The sequence below is a fragment of the Leguminivora glycinivorella genome, chromosome 22 (genome assembly GCF_023078275.1).
Source record: "Leguminivora glycinivorella isolate SPB_JAAS2020 chromosome 22, LegGlyc_1.1, whole genome shotgun sequence".
NCBI lineage: Eukaryota > Metazoa > Arthropoda > Insecta > Lepidoptera > Tortricidae > Leguminivora > Leguminivora glycinivorella.
In genome coordinates, this window is record NC_062992.1 from 11,758,534 (window position 1) to 11,780,039 (window position 21,506).

The 21,506-nt window shown below is 35.7% G+C and overlaps 1 protein-coding gene across 3 annotated transcripts in view; it reads left to right on the forward strand.

Annotated features, from left to right (window-relative positions):
* LOC125237891 (oxidative stress-induced growth inhibitor 1-like) overlaps positions 1 to 21,506 on the forward strand; it is a 61,853-nt gene that overhangs the window by 11,083 nt on the left and 29,264 nt on the right. The window contains exon 1 of one of the 3 annotated variants that reach the window (XM_048145129.1): positions 17,716 to 17,828. The exons of 1 other annotated variant lie outside the window; for it this stretch is intronic. The gene's annotated coding sequence lies outside the window, so the exon portion shown is untranslated. Of the gene's footprint in view, positions 1 to 17,715; positions 17,829 to 21,506 lie in introns of those variants that run through there. One more of the 3 variants, XM_048145130.1, reaches the window with a different exon arrangement.

A 21,506-nucleotide genomic window follows, 5' to 3' on the forward strand; every position in this document is an offset into this window, starting at 1 on the left:
CCTTAAGTACAAGATATTTGGAACTTAAATTTACCTCATTTATGAGAGTGAGCTTATCAAATTGTAGATAATAAGAGCTCCGAATTCTGTGCTTCACGCGGTTTTTCCTAAACGAGCATCAGGAAAACAATCATTACTAATTGAAAAAGCTTTTTTTTCCATATGTTTTTTAATTAACCGACAGTTAATAAGATGTTCTAACTGAAACAAGTACTTTCACTGTCTTTTAGTATGAGTAAAGTGTACAATTTTGTCGATAAATATTGTGCATTTTACAATATATCGCCTTTTTTTGTCATAGCGCTCTTAAGCTGTGAGCGAAAGTGAGAAACATGGTCATACTTGCGTAACCCAAATATGAACCGAATGCAAATATTTTGGATGCGCTCAGGTCCTCCGTTAGGTCAAGATATGAAACGTCAGCATAGCAGGAGAAGGAGAGTTTGAGCAAGCGCAATTTTGGTCGGAATAGGTAGAAAATTTCGCCAACTTACTCGATCCTCTTTGCTACTACTAATAAATTGTCTATTCTTAAACGTCAAAAATCATGGTTGTCATGGTAGAGGCTCTGCCGGCCTAGCCAAAATTACAATCGTTGACGCTAGACGCCGACCGAAACGCAGTCTGGCTCTGTCGCGCCAATACGGAAGAGCGATAGAGATAGCTGGGCCATTTTTTTTTCAAAGTTGTCCACCCCACTTTCTTTTTGGATTTGGAAATTTTTATGCGGTTTCCAATCGTGAGCTCTTTCAATTCTAATAGGAGAAAAAAAAACCGGCCAAGAGCGTGTCGGGCCACGCTCAGTGTAGGGTTCCGTAGTTTTCCGTATTTTTCTCAAAAACTACTGAACCTATCAAGTTCAAAACAATTTTCCTAGAAAGTCTTTATAAATTTCTACTTTTGTGATTTTTTTCATATTTTTTAAACTTATGGTTCAAAAGTTAGAGGGGGGGGACGCACTTTTTTTTCTTTTAGGAGCAATTATTTCCGAAAATATAAATATTATCAAAAAACGATCTTAGTAAACCCTTATTCATTTTAAAATACCTATCCAACAATATATCACACGTTGGGGTTGGAATGAAAAAAAATATCAACCCCAACTTTACATGTAGGGGGGGTACCCTAATAAAACATTTTTTTCCATCTTTTATTTTTGCACTTTGTTGGCGTGATTGATATACATATTGGTACCAAATTTCAGCTTTCTATTGCTAACGGTTACTGAGATTATCCGCGGACGGACGGACGGACGGACGGACAGACAGACATGGCGAAACTATAAGGGTTCCTAGTTGACTACGGAACCCTAAAAAAGTATCCCAAGGTTTTTCCCATTCCGTTACCATTTTTTCATACATTTTGTATGGCGGTAACGGAATGGAAGGTTAAAAAAAATGTATGGAAATCTTGGGACATTTTTTTTCTCCTATCAGGATCGAAAGAGCTCGCGATTCTGAAGATTAATCGTGTAAAAAATACCCATGTTACAAAAAAGTGGGGTGGACAACTTTGAAAAGAAATGGCCCAGCTCTAAGATAACGATAGTATCGTAAGCGTTTGTGCATTTGGCTACGTACACTGGTAGCCGTACATTGAAGGCATAACCGACCCTTGCGTGAACGTGAACCAAGTTGAGCGGATCGATGTGTGACGTCACAAGCGTGGTTACTAACTGCAACTGCGTCACTTCCGGGACTTTTCCTTTATGTCTGCCGTTTTCCTAAGGGGACGGCTCATGGCTCGTCTGTTTTTAGGGTTCCCTGTCTCGAAAAGTAAAAACAGAACTCTTGGTCGGTCTCTATCAGTCTCTTTGTCAAGAATCAAGACCATATCGAAAAACACGTGAGTGGAAGTTACCAGGTTGAAAAGCTGTAAAAAATCCATCTTCACAAATAAATTAAAAGGACGTGAAAAACACGCCGCCACAACTTTTTGAAAAAGTCATAGTCCAAAGGAATACCCGAAATCCGAAATATCGGACCAATACTTACGAATCTTACGATTTGTAATAAACAGTGATCGGAACTATGGGAGCAAAACTTTAACAAAACTTGCTAAGTGGACATTGTAGAGTGCTGAGATGCGCGCCATATTCGTGAACGGGTGCTGTTTGTGAAGACCGGTCTGTTTCAGCTAATAGGGGCTATGCTATTCTATGTAACATTAATTTTGAATGAGATTACGTTGAGGCACTCTGTTCGGTCCTTGTTTGTTTATTTTTCTTTCTGACTCTTGGAGACCATATACAATACATCTCCAAGGAAAAAAGTAGATTAAGTATACATATATTTTTTTTTTCCTTTGCTTAAGACAACAAGAGTCTTTTACAACTCTAAAGTTATTTTAGTTATTCGGTTTTTTTCTTCATGTATAATTTTTTTAGATGTACTTTGACACTTAGAGACTCTATACATCTCTAACATCTCTTATTAATAATCATAATAGCTTTGTACTTTGTATAATTTCTTGTGTTAATATTTTTTTTATGAATACTTTTGCTTATTAAATTGTATCTTGTTTTTTTTTTAATGCATGTTAAATATAAGATGTAATGTTTTGAAAAGAAGTGGCCCGCCGAGTTTCTTGCCGGTCCCATAGTGGATACCCTCCTCCAACTGAGGGGGGACTGAAATCTTCTCGAGGCTGAGGCGTAGGGTTAGAGCCGGCGTAGTTTTATTTGACGTTCATAAGCGCATTGTAATATGCCTACTTGGAAAATAAATATTTCATTTCATTTCATTTCATTTCATTACAACCCTACAGAATACTTTCATATTAATATCCTTGTAGTAATGTATTGGAAATCTTGGATTCAGGTATAGAATCAAAATTAACACTGATCTGAAAATAATAATCTTGGTTTATTTTAAGTTAATGTCAACTCTAAGGTTTTGTTAAAGTTTTACTCCCATAGTTCCGATCACTAGTAATAAAGGAAATGATGAGGATTATTTAATAGGTATTAAAAGTTTTCGATACTTTTTCTTTGATTAAAAAAAATGTGCCAAACGCTGCGTGTTGCGTTAATGATAAAAAATAAATAAACAGAAGCAGGACAACAAGTTATCAATAAGTAAGGTACTTACACAATTATATCGATTTTTAATACTAGAATAACTGGTATTTGAACCTCATTATTTAAAGGATTCCATAATAATATTTATTGTATGTTTTCAATTCCAACCAGTTACTTTAGCATCACTTCCGTTTCCGATTTTTTAAGTTTAACCTTGGCCTTTGCGTTGGCTTTTATTATTCGCACTGATGCTTATCTACATGAATAAATAATAAAATCTTTTTTATGAAATTCGGTTTGGTATAGATATATACTGGGTTTTTAGGGTTCCGTAGTCAACTATAGTTTCGCCATGTCTGTCTGTCTGTCTGTCCGTCCGTCCGTCCGTTCGTCCGTCCACGGATAATCTCAGTAACCGTTAGCACTAGAAAGCTGAAATTTGGTACCAATATGTATATTAATCACGCCAACAAAGTGCAAAAATAAAAAATGGAAAAAAATGTTTTATTAGGGTACCCCCCCTACATGTAAAGTGGGGGCTGATATTTTTTTTCATACCAACCCCAACGTGTGATATATTGTTGGATAGGTATTAAAAACTGAATAAGGGTTTACTAAGATCGTATTTTGATAATATTAATATTTTCGGAAATAATCGCTCCTAAAAGAAAAAAAGTGCGTCCCCCCCCTCTAACTTTTGAACCATATGTTTAAAAAATATGAAAAAAATCACAAAAGTAGAACTTTATAAATACTTTCTAGGAAAATTGTTTTGAACTTGATAGGTTCAGTAGTTTTTGAGAAAAATACGGAAAACTACGGAACCCTACACAGCGTGGCCCGACACGCTCTTGGCCGGTTTTGGAATAATATTTCCCCGATCGCACTGACGGTGACATTCTTGAGAAACTGAATTCTAGGTGAGAAAATTGCAACAACTGATCATTGTAATATTTTTTTAGTTTCATACCTCAAAAGGAAAAAGCGTAACCCCAGCTGGATCACTTTGTTGCCCGTCTGTCTGTCTGTATGTCTGTCAGACCCTTAATCTCGAGAAGTTGTAAAATGTCGCCCTTACATAATGAATTTAATTCTTTTCACTTTATGGTGTATCAGGGGGCCGATTTTTGAGTCTCACGGCGTTCGAATTCAAAAAATTGTCACTGAAAATAATAGGCAATTCACCGTTTTCAACCTGTATTTTAGTGACAGTGAGACTCAAAAATCGGCCCCCAGGTGTAGATATGTTAAAGCATTCAAGGCCCTAAACTGTTAAACCCATAAACTGAAACTTTGTTCATCAGAAGTTCGATTTCTTTGTAACTCCAGAGGCATTTTAAGTAACACCAAAGACGCTCAAAACTGTTGGTCAAAAAGTTGATTGGTCCCTTTATCGTGTCCATATTAAAACTATTCAGTGTTCCCTTTAAGCTATAAAAAAAAACAAGTTTCTTAGTTAGAAATGGTTAGGAAATTCCCTTAATAGCTTCCTTAAAGTAGGTTAGCTGAAATATTGATTGCTGACGTCGTGGTTGGTAAAGTAAAGCCGTAGGTCGTAGCGTAGTTAATTGCGTCATACCAGATTTGGTCATTGTGAGTTTTGGCGCATGCCCTTTGGTCTTCTTAAAGCTCCTCTAGTATTTTTGCCTAATACATAAAATAATTAAGGCTATTAAAGTACATTAACAAAAATACTAGAGGAGCACGTCACGTCCCACTGCTGGACACATACCTCGTCTCATGAGTGAGAAGGCTCGGGCTATAGTCCCCACACTAGCCCAATGCGGATTGGGGACTTCACATTAAAACTTTGAATTTCTATGCAGATTTATGCAGGTTACCTCACGATGTTTTCCTTCACTGAAAATCTGGTAGTAAAATATCAATCTATTCTTCATAAATAAGTTCCGAAAAACTACTTGGTACGTGCCAGGATTTGAACACGCGACCTCCGGAGTCCGGTTTAAAAGTCAGGTGCTATATCCACTCGGCCATCACCGCTAGTTCCTAATATTCTCTTTAAACTAGGTTAGCTGAAATATTCATTGCTGACGTCATCGTTGGCGAAGTTATACGTAACTGCGTCACACCAGATTAGGAGAATGCCATTTGGTTTTCATAACGCTTCTGGTGCTTGTACTTCCTTTCTATAGGATAGGGCTTTCTTTCGGTGGATGTAAAAAAGTGGCATATGCTTAGGGTAACTGAAGGCTAGACTGATGATATTGTTATAAGGTACACCGATTAATAATATGTTTTTTTTTTAAACTAAACTTACAAGTAATTTCATTTTGAACAAAAAAACATCAAAAGAAGACTATAAATTCTCAAGATTCGTGCCAATCAGATACGAGCGACAAATAATTTCTTGTTTGCAGATATTTTTAATTCCTACTCATAAATCTACGTCAAAGAATGCACGACGTCCGTTTTAAAATATTTTCAGTTTAAAGGAACAAAACATCCTTTTATGCACGTGTTATATGTTTACAGAAATAATGGTAGTGAGTGATATAGTCGGTCAAAAAAACTAAATAAAGGCGCAAAATACAAATTTTCTACAGGAATTAAAATTTCGCCAATAATTTTATTTTATTTTCAACCGACTTCAAAAAAGAGGACGTCCTCAATTCAACTGTTTTTTTTTTATATTTATTGAGTAAGAAAAGAAAAACATACATTTTTTTTTACACAAGAGCCATCGTTGGCAAAACCTTGAGGAGGTTTGTGTGCCGCTGCCGATCAATATTATTCAATAATATTAATTAATGATTTTAAATTTCTTAACTATCCTTACTAATATTATACCTAAATGGGCAAATGTGTGTGTCTGTTTGTTTGTGCGTCTTTCGCGGCATAACGGAGCGACGAATTGACGTGAAATTTTAAGTGGAGGTAGGGGAAGGGATGAAAAGTGACATAGGCTACTTTTGTCTCTTTCTAACGCGAGCGAAGCCGCGGGCAAAAGTTATCTATACGTAAGTATCTAATACTAGTTACGATTCTTAGTACATAGGGCTTAAGTCGTTAGATTGTAACAATTGCGTTTTAATAGAAGGCACGAGTTTCATGAAGACAATTAACCGCAGAGCTGAGCCCTACATTTTTTAAATTTGCCGCCTTTTTACTGGCCGGATTTGGAAAACTATCTATAAAAATCTACAAAAATTACCAATGACGTCCAATAAAGTCAGACGGACACGGGTACTTAGGTAATAGGTACTCTAGTTATTTACTATATGTAAATAACGTTTGATACTTATCGTGGTTGAACTTATTATTAGGTAAATTATACGGTAAAAATAAGGATTGTAAACATTGATAAGTTACTTTTATCCATTGAGTAATTTTTATTGGTAAACATGATATTTTCTCTGTTGTGGCTATAGTAGAGAAAAGATAATACTTAGTAAATACTTGATAGTACTACCACAAAGGATAGGTATAATAGTACAGTCAAGTATGAGTTATATTCAGTATTATGTTTTCAGTAATTCCCATCGGCAAAACGAAAGCCCACAGACTTCGCTGGTTCGGTCTTGCTTAGGATTAGGGCTTGCAATATCGGACGATTTTCAATTCCGGAACTGGTTTTCGAGATTGGACTTCAATTCCGGAATTCCGGAACTAGTTCCGGAATTGAACAATTTTTTTTTGGTTTGGTTTTCTGGCGGGTTTTTGATGAAATAATACAATTTTAAATTGAAATTTATTATAAATCGACGTTTAAGACAATAACTCCGTACCTGAAAGGCATATAACACAGAAATTTTCATTTTAGTAATTTTATAGGAGAGCCTATTTTGTGTCAAAATCGGTCTTGCAAGGTATTTCGAACTACAGTTAACGATACAAACGAGGTTTTAGAGCCAGTTTACTGATAGTGGTCAACGTTAAAGTTATTTTTTTATCCATTGACCATCGAAATAATATAAAATTTAAGTAATAATTTACAAGAATGGCATAACGTCTTGTTCACATAACTGTAATAAAAGAAATATTGAATTACCTTTATCAGAGTCGAGTAGGGACAAAATATATCCAAACTAGCCCAAAAAGACAGATTTTATGATTTATTCCTACGCACCTACATGTACACCTTAATTTTTTGTAAAAAAAATAAATCATTCTTTTCATATTCATAATTTTCCATACATTTGCTTCTCAAATCTTTTGATTTTGTGGTAAGTGGTAATAGACTTAAGTAGATAGAGTTTAGTAAAATATGCACACGTCTTTGTGAAAAGTGTATAAAGTAACTACGACGTTATGCTTGTGAATGAATGTAATAATACCAAATACTACGATTTGCGTCTGAACTTAAGACTTTATGCCTAAAATATTCAGTGCTATGAGTAAAATTTTGAGTTTATGCCACTTTAATACCGATTAATTTAGATTATTACTGAAATTTAATTTCGATCTAATAAATTGAGCATAAATAATGCTAATACAATAATAATGTACCTAATGTTATTTATTTATATTTGATTGTCCTTAAAAGGCCAGGTCAAAAGTACTCGAAACCGACGAGCGTGTATGAGAAACGTTATGAAAGTGTGTGAAGCGAAAGTGATTTGTCAGGATCGTATTTAGTAAATGGAAATCCGTGATCTCTGCCTACCCCTTTGGGAAACAGGCGCGATTGTATGTATGTATGTCCTTCAGTATTCGAGCATAACACTCAACTCCCGGCTAGTAATTTTAAATTATCACAAAACACAACTTTCTACAACAAATATTTACTTTAAACTGATTATATATTTCACTCATTAGCTAAAAAAATTGAGAGCAAAACCAGAAAGTGACAATGGTATAATATTAGCGGGTTAAAACTACACTATCTCGCTCTAACTAGCCCTGGATGCAACCCTTTGGTCATAAAATAGGCACTACCTGAATCCGAGCAGTGTCTAACTTAATTAATTTACATATCTTTTATAGACGCGGTGGTAGTTTTGTAAAATAACCAGGCTGATATTACACGTTTTCGTCTAAAAATATATCTTTTTTCAATTCCGGAATTTTCGAGATGTGTTTCTATTCCGGAACTGTAATATCGGAAAAATTGTCCGAAATTCCGGAATGCAAGCCCTACTTAGGATGGGAAACGATCGGGCAGTCATGAGAGCGTTCTTGGGTGGACCGGCTGGTGACCTGGTGTCGGGTCGACCCAGGTATCGCTGGGAGGACAGTGTGGTGGCGGATCTGCGTCGGCTTCACGTCAGTGACTGGCAAGAGGCTGCGCAGGATCGGGACAGGTGGCGATCTCACATTTCGGAGGCCAGGATTCACTTTGGATCGTTGTGCCAAAATAGTTAGTTAGTTCCCAATTCGCAAAGTAGTACAGTGAGCTGCGAAATTTCATGGAGAAATTATGAATGAATTCATTGATATATTCGCCATGCATTTTTGCAGTTTACTGTACATTTCTTGTCAGGTAGAAACTTCAAAGGACTATCTATATGTACTGAAAAACGTAGGATACACGTACAAAGAGGGAATTCGACATTCGTAGCTCGTGTGGATTTCAAACACTCCTCGGTTGTGTTTTAATTTGTCGGATTTCCTCTTTTCCGCACTTGTATTGTAATGTACCTACTATTTCAATGAGTTGTTGTTATATTATCCATATCCGTATGTGAATATTCAATAATTTTAAACATTTACGTTATAAAGTTTATTATATTATGAGATTGTGCCGGCAACTGATATGCTTAAACAATAAATGTTATGCGAATTTTTCATATTCAGAGGCTATTATGTACATTTCATTCTTCAAACACTGACTAATATTAACTATATGCTTTTGAACGGTTTCGCGTGTCCGATCCGAACCGGTGAAAATATTCCCCGTAAACTATTTTTATGGTAAGTAATTTAATCTTGTCAGTATCTACACCGTGCTTTAATTGAATTCCGTTAACTTTAACGGAAGGTTCGATAGGTCAAATACAATTAATTTTTCCAAAACCAGTTACGCCAGTTACCAGTTACTTTTCAAACGCCAGTTAGCTCTTACGGTTATCGAATTTATAAATAAAAATAAAAGCGATATACGGGGTAGTTCTTATAACGAACCTAACTGCTTGTCGAATTTAACAAAAAACAAAAAAACACGGCGTGTATATATATATATATATATATATATATATATATATATATATATATATATATATATACGAAATTCAAATATGGCTTACTTACATACATTGTATAAAAAAAACCTTTAAATAGGTGTTTTCTACAGGTAGGTGCTAATTTAGTATCTGCTGACCAATGAAATAATATTTAATATCATGCACAAACAAAACTCGGCAAAATATACGTACGAAAACAGAAAATCGCTTACAATTGAAGGTTATATAGGTAGTTATCCAGTCATTATAATTATACCTATGCTATTGTCTAGATTTAACGTTAGATCTAATAATGCAAGTCATAGTCCATAGACAGAAAAAATATAGACCGAGGGTATTAATTAATCTGGAGGGTTTTGTCACTATTAAAGAGTACTATCGTACAATATGGCTAGTCCCGCTCCCCGCTGAAAGTGCCGCCCACCCGCTCTCGGTCACCTCACAGTTACCACCTGTCAAAAACGCGACCAGTCGCCCATATCTCGCGTACCATACTCAAGAATGGTACGCGTTCACCTATACACGAGTTTAGAGTGTGCGTATTTGGTAGGACCCTCTTTCATACAAGGTGCTCGCGAGGAACCCGCATAACTTGAACCACGCGTTTCTGAGGCCAAAAAAAAGAAAATATGTTATATAAATTAGAAAATTTTTCGTCAAAAAAAAAATTATTTTGTGTTTTTTTTTTTACTTTTTTGGACGTATTTTCACATAAAAAGTAAATTTTATCCATAAAGTTGGCAATTAAAATGAGTTTCTTAATTTCTTTTTCTAAAAACCAAATTTTTTTTGAAGTTTTTCTTGTCACATTTTGACATCTATCAATGATGACTGTGAGACTATGCTCCACAATTGCGCATCAGCGCCGTTAAAAAGACCTTTTGTACTGAGTAACAATACGGAAATGTTTTTTTTTTTAATTGGCAATAACTCTAAAACTAGACGAAATCTAGAAAAGTTTATTATGACATTTTAGTCTTAAAATGTGACCAAGAATACGCTGTTAAAGTTATTTGGGTTCCTCGCGAGCACCTTATATTTGATCGCAATAATTGCGAATTGCCATTGTCCGAGGTGTGATTTTGTCGTGGCCACTTCAGAATATTATAAACGGGATATACTGAAGTAATTACAATGGATGACGGTATAATAATAAACTAAATGACATACAAAACCCGGTGATAAGCCGATAGCGGTAATACATAACATATTCAATTCAATTCAATTTATTGCATAAAATTAACACTGACAGTTAAACCTTACGTGCTAATTAGTTTTGTATTTCTTAGGATCTAACATGCAATATACAATATCAAGTACAGTGAAGTGAAACAGTTGATTGTTCATTAATGAAATAAATATTAAATTAAATTTAAATAGAACACATTACATTAGGTACATTCAAATTTAGATGTCATTTACGTTAAACAGGTTGTGAGAATAAAATTTATCGTTGATATAAATGTGAGGGAAGTGAAATAAATTTATTAAATTCATAGCAATACAATATCGTTCGGAAAAGTCAAAATGTTCAAATAAAAATAATTGAGAAACATATAAAATAAAAGCAAAAGTTAATTCAAATTATATCAAAATAGCGAAAATGGGTCCTAATAATTTAAAGAAGTCAAATTTTAAAACTTAATTTTATTTAAAACAATTCAGGTAATGGAACTAGTGGTAACCGTTGTTTCGATGTAACAATTTGATGCGGCTAGGAATTTAGCTTCCGTCGTTAAAAATATATCTAGTTCTCTGTCGCTGTCCAGGATGGCGTTTAGTAACGTCAGTGCCTGGTGGAGAGGGGAGGCGGCGAGCAGGCGCGTGCGGCCCGCAGGCACGGCAAACAGACCACGGCTACGAGGCCGTAGCTGTTTTGCGGTGAGACGGGGGACTCGCAGTGATATTTGTACCAGTAAAGATGGGTTCGTTACTTTTCCGCGAATCAATTGAAAAATATATTTTACTAAGTACATATTTCTGCGTGACTCTAAAGATGTATAATCTACCATACCTAAAACAAATAGGGTGGGATAGAGAAGGGGGTAAAAGCCGTATAACTTCTTATAGAGGAACCTTATAAAAGTCTTTTGTACTCTCTCTATTAGAACCGTGTAGTGTTTTTCGTGGGGATTCCAGACAACAGCATTAGTACGTTGCAATACGTTGCAATACTTGTAACGCGATATTGGATAACTTTCGTGAGTTTTATGGCCGGAAAACACGTGAAATGTTTGTAAAATTGTAGATTTTGTCGTAAAAGTGACGAAAACTGACATGTTTACGGCGAGATCAAGACTATATGTACTGAAAAACATGCAATGATAAGTAGCCAAGGTTATGTACATAACGAACGATAACGAATTTACTAGACTTTTTAGGTAAATAAACAGAAAAGACCGTGACCTCTACACACGATGATTGCTCACTTAAACTGTCATTATTTTACTTCAAACGGACAAATGAAAATGAATCATTAAATATACATTTAAAAATATTGTATCGCAGATTTTTTGCAGTAGAAATATAGACCGTATGATATTCTTTACAAAACTGATTTTCTTTTAGATACTGATACTTATGTTGTTGGTTGACAGATGTTTAAACTGGAAAGAAAAAGGTTCTAACACGCATTTTTTATACACAGTTGCAATTTCGACTTTATGACAATCAACATAGGATTGAATTTATCTTAAGTGTCCTTTGGTTGACAAATGTTGGTAGTGTTAATTGTTACTATGGTGTTTGATGCCAGACTACCATAGATTGTAGAAACATGTTTGATGCCAGATTACCATAGATTGTAGAAACATGTTTGATGCTAGATTACCATAGATTGTATACGACGTCATTATAGCACCACTCTCCATTTCAACAATATATGATATGATTTTTTTAACATAGTAATGGTAAATTTTTTGAATAATATTTGTTAATGTGTGTGAACCTGCCTTAGAAATCTATATTATTTGAGGTCATGGTTTGTTAATATTTCTTGTATGTGGGTAGCTTTTGCACATTGTAATTTTTCCTCAGTCACCCGTTGACCACGAACGCTGTAAAGAGTTCGAAACGTCGGGATGAATTTTAAATTCATTATACGCGATTTAATCCGTTTCCATAGTTTTATTTCATGAGTAACTCGCGGTAACCGAAGACAATAATATATGATATGACTGATAGTGATAGCCAGTTGCTCATCAAGGAATCATATTTTCATAAAGTTGACCGTTGTTGAAGTTGTCCAATGATCAGTATCATAATAAGATGATCGGTTGTCTCCGCTAATGGCAGGGGCGGCTCACTCCGCGATTCTATCGCCGCGCTACAAGTACATGCTGGCGGCCGCGAGTTCGCGGCCTAATCAGGGATGGCGCGCGTTCTCACGGAACGCACGTTCGTATTTTTTATTGTTACTTTACGTCGCGAGTTTTTTTTAAGGCTCATATGCAATGTAAGCATTTAGAATGACTAATAATGCTTAGTTAAATAGACATCATGAATAAAATAGGACAATTTTACTCATATCTACTATTGATTATGTCCCACGGAAAAGTGCAATAAGGCTTGTGATGTTGGTATTTACAAAAATATATAAATACTATATATATGTACCTATAGAGTACCCAAAACTTGACTATAATAGTGTAACATTTTATCTGATATTAATTTGTTTTAATCCATAGGCAACCCTATCGTCCGACGCTGCGCACGTGCGGCTCGTTTCTTTGTTAGAATTTTGTAGGCATTTAAAAAGGCGGCATTTCGTGAACATCAAAGCAGTGGGCCTTCTGTACTTGTACTATTATATATTCTGTGCTAATGGTGTATAATAGTGTCTACTGGGGGCCGATTTTTGAGTCTCACTGTCACTAAAATACCGGTTGAAAACGGTGACTTGCCTATTATTTTCAGTGACAATTTTCTGAATTCGAACGCGTGAGGCTCAAAAATCGGCCCCCTGGTAGGTAATGTAATACAGCATGATCACTTTCAGAACAATAATTTATGCCCAACGTTATAAGAATTAGAACGCTTTCACATTATCCGATCCGATATCGAATGTAGAACCAATATCCACTAAAATATATTTATTTACATAATTATATAAGAAACTAAGACTAAACTTAAAAGCTAGCTAATATCTAAAAGGCCCTTGAGGCATTGTACCAAGGATACTGGCGACATTTCCTCGCTGTATCGCAATGCTGATACGTTGTGCGAGGAAGTCGCCAGCTCTTCAGTCACCAGTTACCTCAACCAGACGCTTCGCGATTTCTATGAACAACTTGTTCGCGCTGGGACCCCATGGACCTACCAATATGTCCATCCACATCCATCTTTGAAATCTGTCTTTAACATCCTGCCTACACGATCGTATGATATGAAAACGCCGTTACTCGCACAGTGTAAAGCTACCTTTAGAGACACGCGGTTGTCCAGTGATCGGTAATGGGTTGTCTCCGCTAATCGTGCTTAATACATAGTCTACAGGTAGATAATACGGCGTTAAATACGATGCGTAGTAAATGGCAATTAAAACACGCTTGTACATAAACTTACGTAAATGTTAATTAATTATAGACATAGTAGTTATGTTATATAATCTATTTGCCATGTTTATTGTCAATTATAAGTTAACTACGCAAATAGGTGCTAAGATGTAGGATGTGAAGATGTCAGTTGTAATGTAATAACCTAACCACAAAATTAAAATTTTGAAAAAACCCCCGACCGTTACATAGTAGACCGATTTTCATAAAACATGACTAAGAACACTCCCGACTAACTCAGCTTTCAGACAAAAAAAACTAAATCTAAATCGGTTTCGGTTCATCCGTTCGGGAGCTACGATGCCACAGACAGACACGTCAAACTTATAACACCCCGTCGTTTTTGCGTCGGGGGTTAAAAATCAACAGATTTTTGAATTAAACAGTTAAACGGTACTTATATCCTGTTATCTACTCTTCCATTAAAGGTACTTAATGGGATGAAGCTTAAACGCATTCCTTGCGGGTAGTGACCTTAGTCACAGTATAATAAAGAGTACTATCGTACAGTATGGCCACTCCCCCTCTCGGTTACGTCACAGTTACCGCCTGTCAAAAACGCGACCAGTCGACCTGTCATATTTCACTCATACAAGCATAGTACGCGTTCACCTACACGAGCTCAGACTGTGTGCTAAGAACGCGCCTCTTTCATATATTTGATCGCCAGTGTCCGGTCCGAGGTCCTTAGGGTGTTGGTGACTACACTTTATCTGTGTTATTAAGGGTAATATATTATGTAACTAGCATAAATTAGTAGCTGCAGGGCGACCGAGCTTCGGAGTTCGAAAATTCGGGTTTCCTGGGACCTAAGACTAAGCTAGCTCAATTTTTATGCTCGTTTTACAAGAGGCCCCGCCTACTATAAACTACATACAGTGGACAGAAACATGTAACGGTGCGTGGTAATACCATAGATTAAATATGAGAAAATCGTACCATCCCATACATTATAAAATTTTGAAAAAACTCCCGACCGCGACATAGTGGACCGATTTTCATGAAACATGGCTAAGAACACTCCCGACTAACTCAGCTTTCAGACAAAAAAAACTAAATCAAAATCGGTTCATCCGTTCGAGAGCTACGATGCCACAGACAGACACACACACAGACAGACAAACAGACAGACAGACGGACAGACAGACAGACAGACAGACACGTCAAACTTATAACACCCCTTCGTTTTTGCGTCGGGGGTTAAAAATGCGACCGCCTAAGAACACGCATACACTACACCACACAGATGGCGCCACAAAAAAATGCCTTGTTGCCATCGATTATTTGTAGATTGGCAAGTGTCACTTTCGAGCCATAAATCTATGTGTAGTGACAATTAACGCCATCTACAAGTATAATCGAAAGCTACAAGACATTTTGTTGCGCCATCTATGTGTGGTGTAGTGTATACGCGTTCTTAGGCGGTCGCATTTTAATGTATGGGATGGTATGGTCTTCTTATATTTAATCTATGGTAATACATTGTCGCCGTTTACGTAGCTTATGCTAATGTGCTCGAATGTGTAATGTAAACATCTTCACACCCCCTGCACACGTCACTTCACTGAAGTGGGCTTGATTAAACAGTATTGTAGATAATATAATAAACAGATAATATAAACGAACGAAGGGAGTTAATCTTATTATCTTATACTTTTAAACGAGCAATTCTTATTTATACACTGTGTTTTTTAGGGTTCCGTAGTCAACTAGGAACCCTTATAGTTTCGCCATGTCTGTCTGTCCGTCCGTCCGTCCGTCCGTCCGCGGATAATCTCAGTAACCGTTAGCACTAGAAAGCTAAAATTTGGTACCAATATGTATATCAATCACACCAACAAAGTGCAAAAATAAAAAATGGAAAAAAATGTTTTATTAGGGTACCCCCCGGCTACATGTGAAGTGGCGCTGATATTTTTTTTCATTCCAACCCCAACGTGTGATATATTGTTGGATAGGTATTTAAAAATGAATAAGGGTTTACTAAGATCGTTTTTTGATAATATTAATATTTTCGGAAATAATTGCTCCTAAAGGAAAAAAAAGTGCGTCCCCCCCCCCCCTCTAACTTTTGAACCATATGTTTAAAAAATATGAAAAAAATCACAAAAGTAGAACTTTATAAAGACTTTCTAGGAAAATTGTTTTGAACTTAATAGGTTCAGTAGTTTTTGAGAAAAATACGGAAAACTACGGAACCCTACACTGAGCGTGGCCCGACACGCTCTTGGCCGGTTTTTTTCCGTTAAATTCAACATGTCGTTAGGTTCGTTATCAGGAACCACCCTGTATATCACTTTTAGAAAAAACGCAAAAAAAAAAATTTTTCATCGTTTTCATACATAATAAATGACCCTTAAAAATAATATTCAAGTTAGTGTCAAGTGATTGACGGCACATGTCAAAACAAATAACATTGGGAAGTGGTAAAGGCTGTCATACACGTGTTCAGTATTTTTTTTTTAATAACTCGATAACCGTATGAGTTAAAACGCTAGTTTCTTAGAGAAATTAATTGTATTTGGTCTAAAGAACCATCCCTTAAAGTTAACGGAATTCAATAAAAACAGGGTGTATATTATACCCGCGATCTCGGAAACCGCTCTAACGATTTCGCTCAAAATTTGTTATGCGGGGATTTTCGGGGTGAAAAATCGATCTAGCTTAGTCTTAGGTCCCAAAAACCACGAATTTTTGAGTTTTGGAACTCCGAGCGAAACTCGGTCGCCCAGGTACTAATTTATTGTATTATACGCAGTATAATTCGTCTCTATTATAGTTTTAAATATTTCATGACTTTATGAGTAGTGAAGACAAAATTTCAGGAATGATACGTCTAGAAATGGCACCTTTTACTATACACTTCAACATTAATTTTTCACTTTTTAATTTCATAAGTTGGTCAAAAATATATTGATTGCTAACACTTTTTCTAAAAGTAAAAACAAAGATTTCCAAAGTCACCCCGTTTCATGGCAGAATGACTTGCAAGACATGTATGAACTTGCTCTAATCACCAATCGGCTATCAAATTGTACGGTCATATGTGAGTCACAGATCACTTGACTACTAGACACGTAATTTAATATTTTGACGACCGATCTGGCGTTCTGGGTTCGAATGTTTCACAGGTTGCATTTCGGGGAGTGTCAGGACTGTCAGGAGCAGTGTGCGCTAAGAGCTACACAAGCTTAGTCCACTGTCCCCATTCTACCATCGTGCATCGGACTCTTAGACGCACGGCCAGTTTCCAACCTTACTTGGTAGATATTCCGCGGATTCGCACGATTTTCTTCTTCTTTTCTTATCCGCACTGCCACGGAGTGGAATTCCTTGCCGGCGGCTTATATTTCCGAGCTCATATAACCCGGCAACCTTCAAATCAAGGGTGAACAGGCATCTTCTGGGCGAGCTCACTCCATCGTAGGCCTCGTCTTTGCCTGTGGCTAGTCTGAGCAAGAATAAGCCCAATTATCATTTAAAAAAAAAACGGTAAATATATTTGTTCTCTTGACAACCTAAGACTATCGGTTTCACAGGCATGACCTATGAACTTGTAAAATAATAATGAAAAGCGCAAACAAACGACCAACAATGTCATCCAAAAATTCTGGAGAATCGGCCACCCTAATGCCGACTAGTTGGCCTAGTCGGCCAAATCAATAGTAGTTGGAGTTGGTACATCCCTAATACATATGTATAATTATTTTATTTATTATTCAAATAAGTTACACAGCATAACAGTAAAAACTAAGGCACTGTGAAACTAAAAATTAAAAAAAGAACAATATATATATCACATATAAAAAAATACAAAACAGAGAGAAGAAAAAAAATACAATATTCTATTTAGGCGACGACGTAACAGCGTGGCTCCGTTACGTCGTCTGACTCAGCGGCTTGAATATGTATTGTCAAGTCAAGGCATCACACGGAGTCTGCTTGCGGTAGTCTCTGGCTTGAGTATATAGTATCACATACCTACAAACGGCGTGTGTTTTATTTTAGTCGTCAGTTGCCTCGCGACCGCCGCACTGAGCGCATGTCCGCATTCTTCAGTTCGGTCGGAGTGATCGAAGTATATTGTGTGAATAAGTTTGTGCTGTGGTGTTTAAGGTAGGTTGTGTTTAATCAAATCATTTTATTTTAAGTAATTATTTATGTTTAAATAAGTGTAATAATTTTGGAAGCGTATAATAGAAAATCCATGCCGGCTTTTTGCTAATGACATTATAATAGACGATTTTACATTTAACATTTTAGTTAGAAGAAGAACATGCTCATTTTCCAAAATGTTTCATAAATTACTGACGATAAAGAGATTAATTATTATTATTATGTTATTTCTATCTACTTAACAAAAATAAAATATTGTGAAATGATGTGCAAAACTAATAGTTATTCTCAAAACATAATGAACTGTTGAGCAAGATTATGATATTAGTTTTTCGTTTTTTAATTTTTTGCTTTCAATAGTTTTCAAAAATTTGTACTAAAGTATAGTACCTATTACAAAAATATACATAATACAGGCGTCACAGAAATGAAATTTGAAAATCAAAAATATCCTCAAAAAACTCAATTAATGCAAACAAGTTAATCCAGGTTAAAAAATACCTATTTATGTTATTTTCAAATAGATTTGTCAGTCGTTAAGAAATAATTGTCTGTTTAAATGGCTCTATAAATATATTTTATAAAAGTATCAATGAAACATAATATAAATATATACGAGTACTTAACCCTTTATAATATAAGGCACTGATCTCAAAAAAGAACATCCTATAAATATATTTTTTCCCTGCACAATTGTTTTAGGATACAGGACGGCAATGAGAATGTTTTAGTCGTTCCCGTTAAAGGGTTAAATATCCTGGATCTCACCTAGACTAAAAAGGTCCTATCCCTAAAAAACTGTTTAATGGTGCCGATGTCAAGGAAGTAGATTTATGCAGGCAACACGTTTTTTCTTCTGGGAAAACCTGTGCTGGAACCGGTTACGTGTTAACTGGTTTCGAAGAAATGTACCTACTTGCAACTACATGCGTGTAGTCCACTCAATGAGGTATTCGATACACTGAAAAAAAATGCAGATTGAACGGGGGTGATTAAAAAAAAAATCATTTATTTTAAGCTTCTTGGCTCATAATATTGTCACATCCAACATAATACCAATAATATATACAATAAAAAATTACATTTACAACAGTACATATTAATTAAATTACATTATATATTAAATTAAATTATCACTAACCTATTCCCTTCTTAATTACATGCCTGTCGCAGCAGTGCATGATGTAAGGACAGTCCAGTCTATCCGCATTATCCGCTCCGCAATCATCGCTAGGACAGTGTTGGGGCTGGCCCGCACGCTGCACCAAGGACGCGGCGCGCAATCGCATGGTAGTATAAAACACGCCGTGTGCGCCTCCGCGAACATGCCCGAGGTGCTGCAGTAGCGAGTTTTTGACTCCCGAACGCTAGATATCATCAATCGGTAAAAATGCTGGATCATGGAGTTATTATTTTACGAAAATTTTAATTATTGAACGAAAAACACGAAAAAAAGCGGTCGAATTTTAAAATAAACCGGCTCGCCATTGCCAGAACGCTTGGGTTCAACGTTATACAAAATAATGGAACTGCATTTGTATGCTTTCACTAATAAAAAAAAACATCATAAACTAAGCCACGTGGCACCCGGTGGGCCGCTGTATTTTTTTTTTAATTCTTTCAGTGCATTTGAGACTTCCGAATTTCCTGGCGCGTATATTTTTTTTTTGTAAATACTTCGTGCAATGTACTAACTGATATCACAAAACATTTTTATTCTAATTATTCTGGTCACATACGTGTACTAAGCGACTTAGCCTCCAAGATAGGTACATAATTAACTAGATGATCGCCGTAGTCGAAGAATGTTTGATTCATTAGTGCCATTTAAAAAATATTTAATTAATAAAAATATACAAATAATTTCATTAGTACCTAATTGTTCCCTGAGTAATTAGATAAACCATGAAGCATATGATGCTATGAAGTTACCGCATATAGCATATAAAGTTTCTCGAGAGACTGCGTATAAATAACATCTATAGAATTTTCCAAATTAAAAAAACTTGTGTGGGCAACTTTCAATAAAATGCTCCACATAATCTAGTTTTCTCTGGCATTAAATCGATTTCTAATGGATATGTTATTATATTGACTAATCATGCAATACTAGTGGTTTAGTTGGCGTATAATCAAAACTCTACACGTGGAATCAAAACTCAATATTCAGTACAAAAATTTTACAGACAGTTTCAGCCGAAGATTCCTCTTTCGGCCAAAAACTTCGGCTATGTCGAAATAGTGTGTTTGAGGGTCAGATCAAAAATTTTGGTTAGGCAAAAAAAAAAAAACGTTTTAATAGATGGAATATATATTTAAAAGTTTTGTGTTCTATAATATATCTGTCATAATTACTTCTATTATTCCGTCCACAGTAGGACAGTAGGTTAACTATTTATTAAAACTGGACTTTTTTTCATTCATACAAATGAGCGTGAGACGACCTTGAACTTAAATTAGTCCTCTCATTAATTCAAATCATGCAATAGTATCCTTTAAATAAATGTTATAAAACTAATTACATACATGTGTTTTATAATATTTATAAAACAACGATAATTATTTAAAGTTAAGCAAAAATAACCCATGTTCCATTTTAATAAAAATCTCAACACATGCTTTACAATATTGGTCATTGAATTAAAACACCACAATAATTACATCTCCTTAACAACCGAAACTAGTCCTTATTACCACGTATTAAGGATCGAATGGAGAGCAATATTATCGTGGCTCTGGAAACAGGTGCGGAGTTTACAAAACATATATCGTCTCCGTCTGCAGTCTAAACGAGTGATCAACGCGATTTTATTTCATTTTTGTGGCGTAGAGAGCAAGCGGTAGCGTTTTTTTCTTCTTTTTTTTTCTTTCTTTGCTTGACTACAATCATGACGTGTATTTAATAAAAAGACACGTTTTGAAATACATAGTAACAAGCAGCAACTCATTTATCAAAAATCAAAACCAAGAAGATTACTTTGCTATTCCGCTAATGTATTAACTTTTGAAATTATGAAAGTATTGATTTTATTAGTGTTAATTCAGGTGCTCTTCCGTATACGCGCTTTTACAACAATAAGTACTGCTCTAATTTTATTTTACTTATATTTTCATGTTTTTTTTTATTTCCATTGTAAATTAAATTAGTAATTGTAATAACACAAAAACAAATGACTATACTCCCAAGTTTCCCAACACACGCTTTAGGCGATTTATACCGCTACCGCTTGTAACTTGTCCAGTTTGGCCACATGCCAATAATTTCGGAACACATCTACTGTAATCCTTGAAACTATGATGAACTCAGCGTCTAAGTCTGTCGTAGTTGTCTGGACACACGTGCTACGATTTAGTGAGAAAGCGATACAGTTGATAAGCGAGATGATTTACGCTAACATTTTGTATTTTGAACATCCTTCATCCACACATCAGTTCATATGGTGAGACACAACTGGATGAGACCAGCTCAGGACCGGGAGAAGTGGCGTACTAGAAGAGAGGCCTATGCTCAGCAGTGGGCGATAAAGGGCTGATATGACGATGATGATGAAGCGTGTGCAATTTTTTACAAAAATCATAAAGTGTAGGAATCAGGTTGACATAACTGGTCAAGAACTGGCAGCTTCCTCGCACAACTTTGACAACTTATCAGCATTCCGGAATAACGAGGAAACTGTG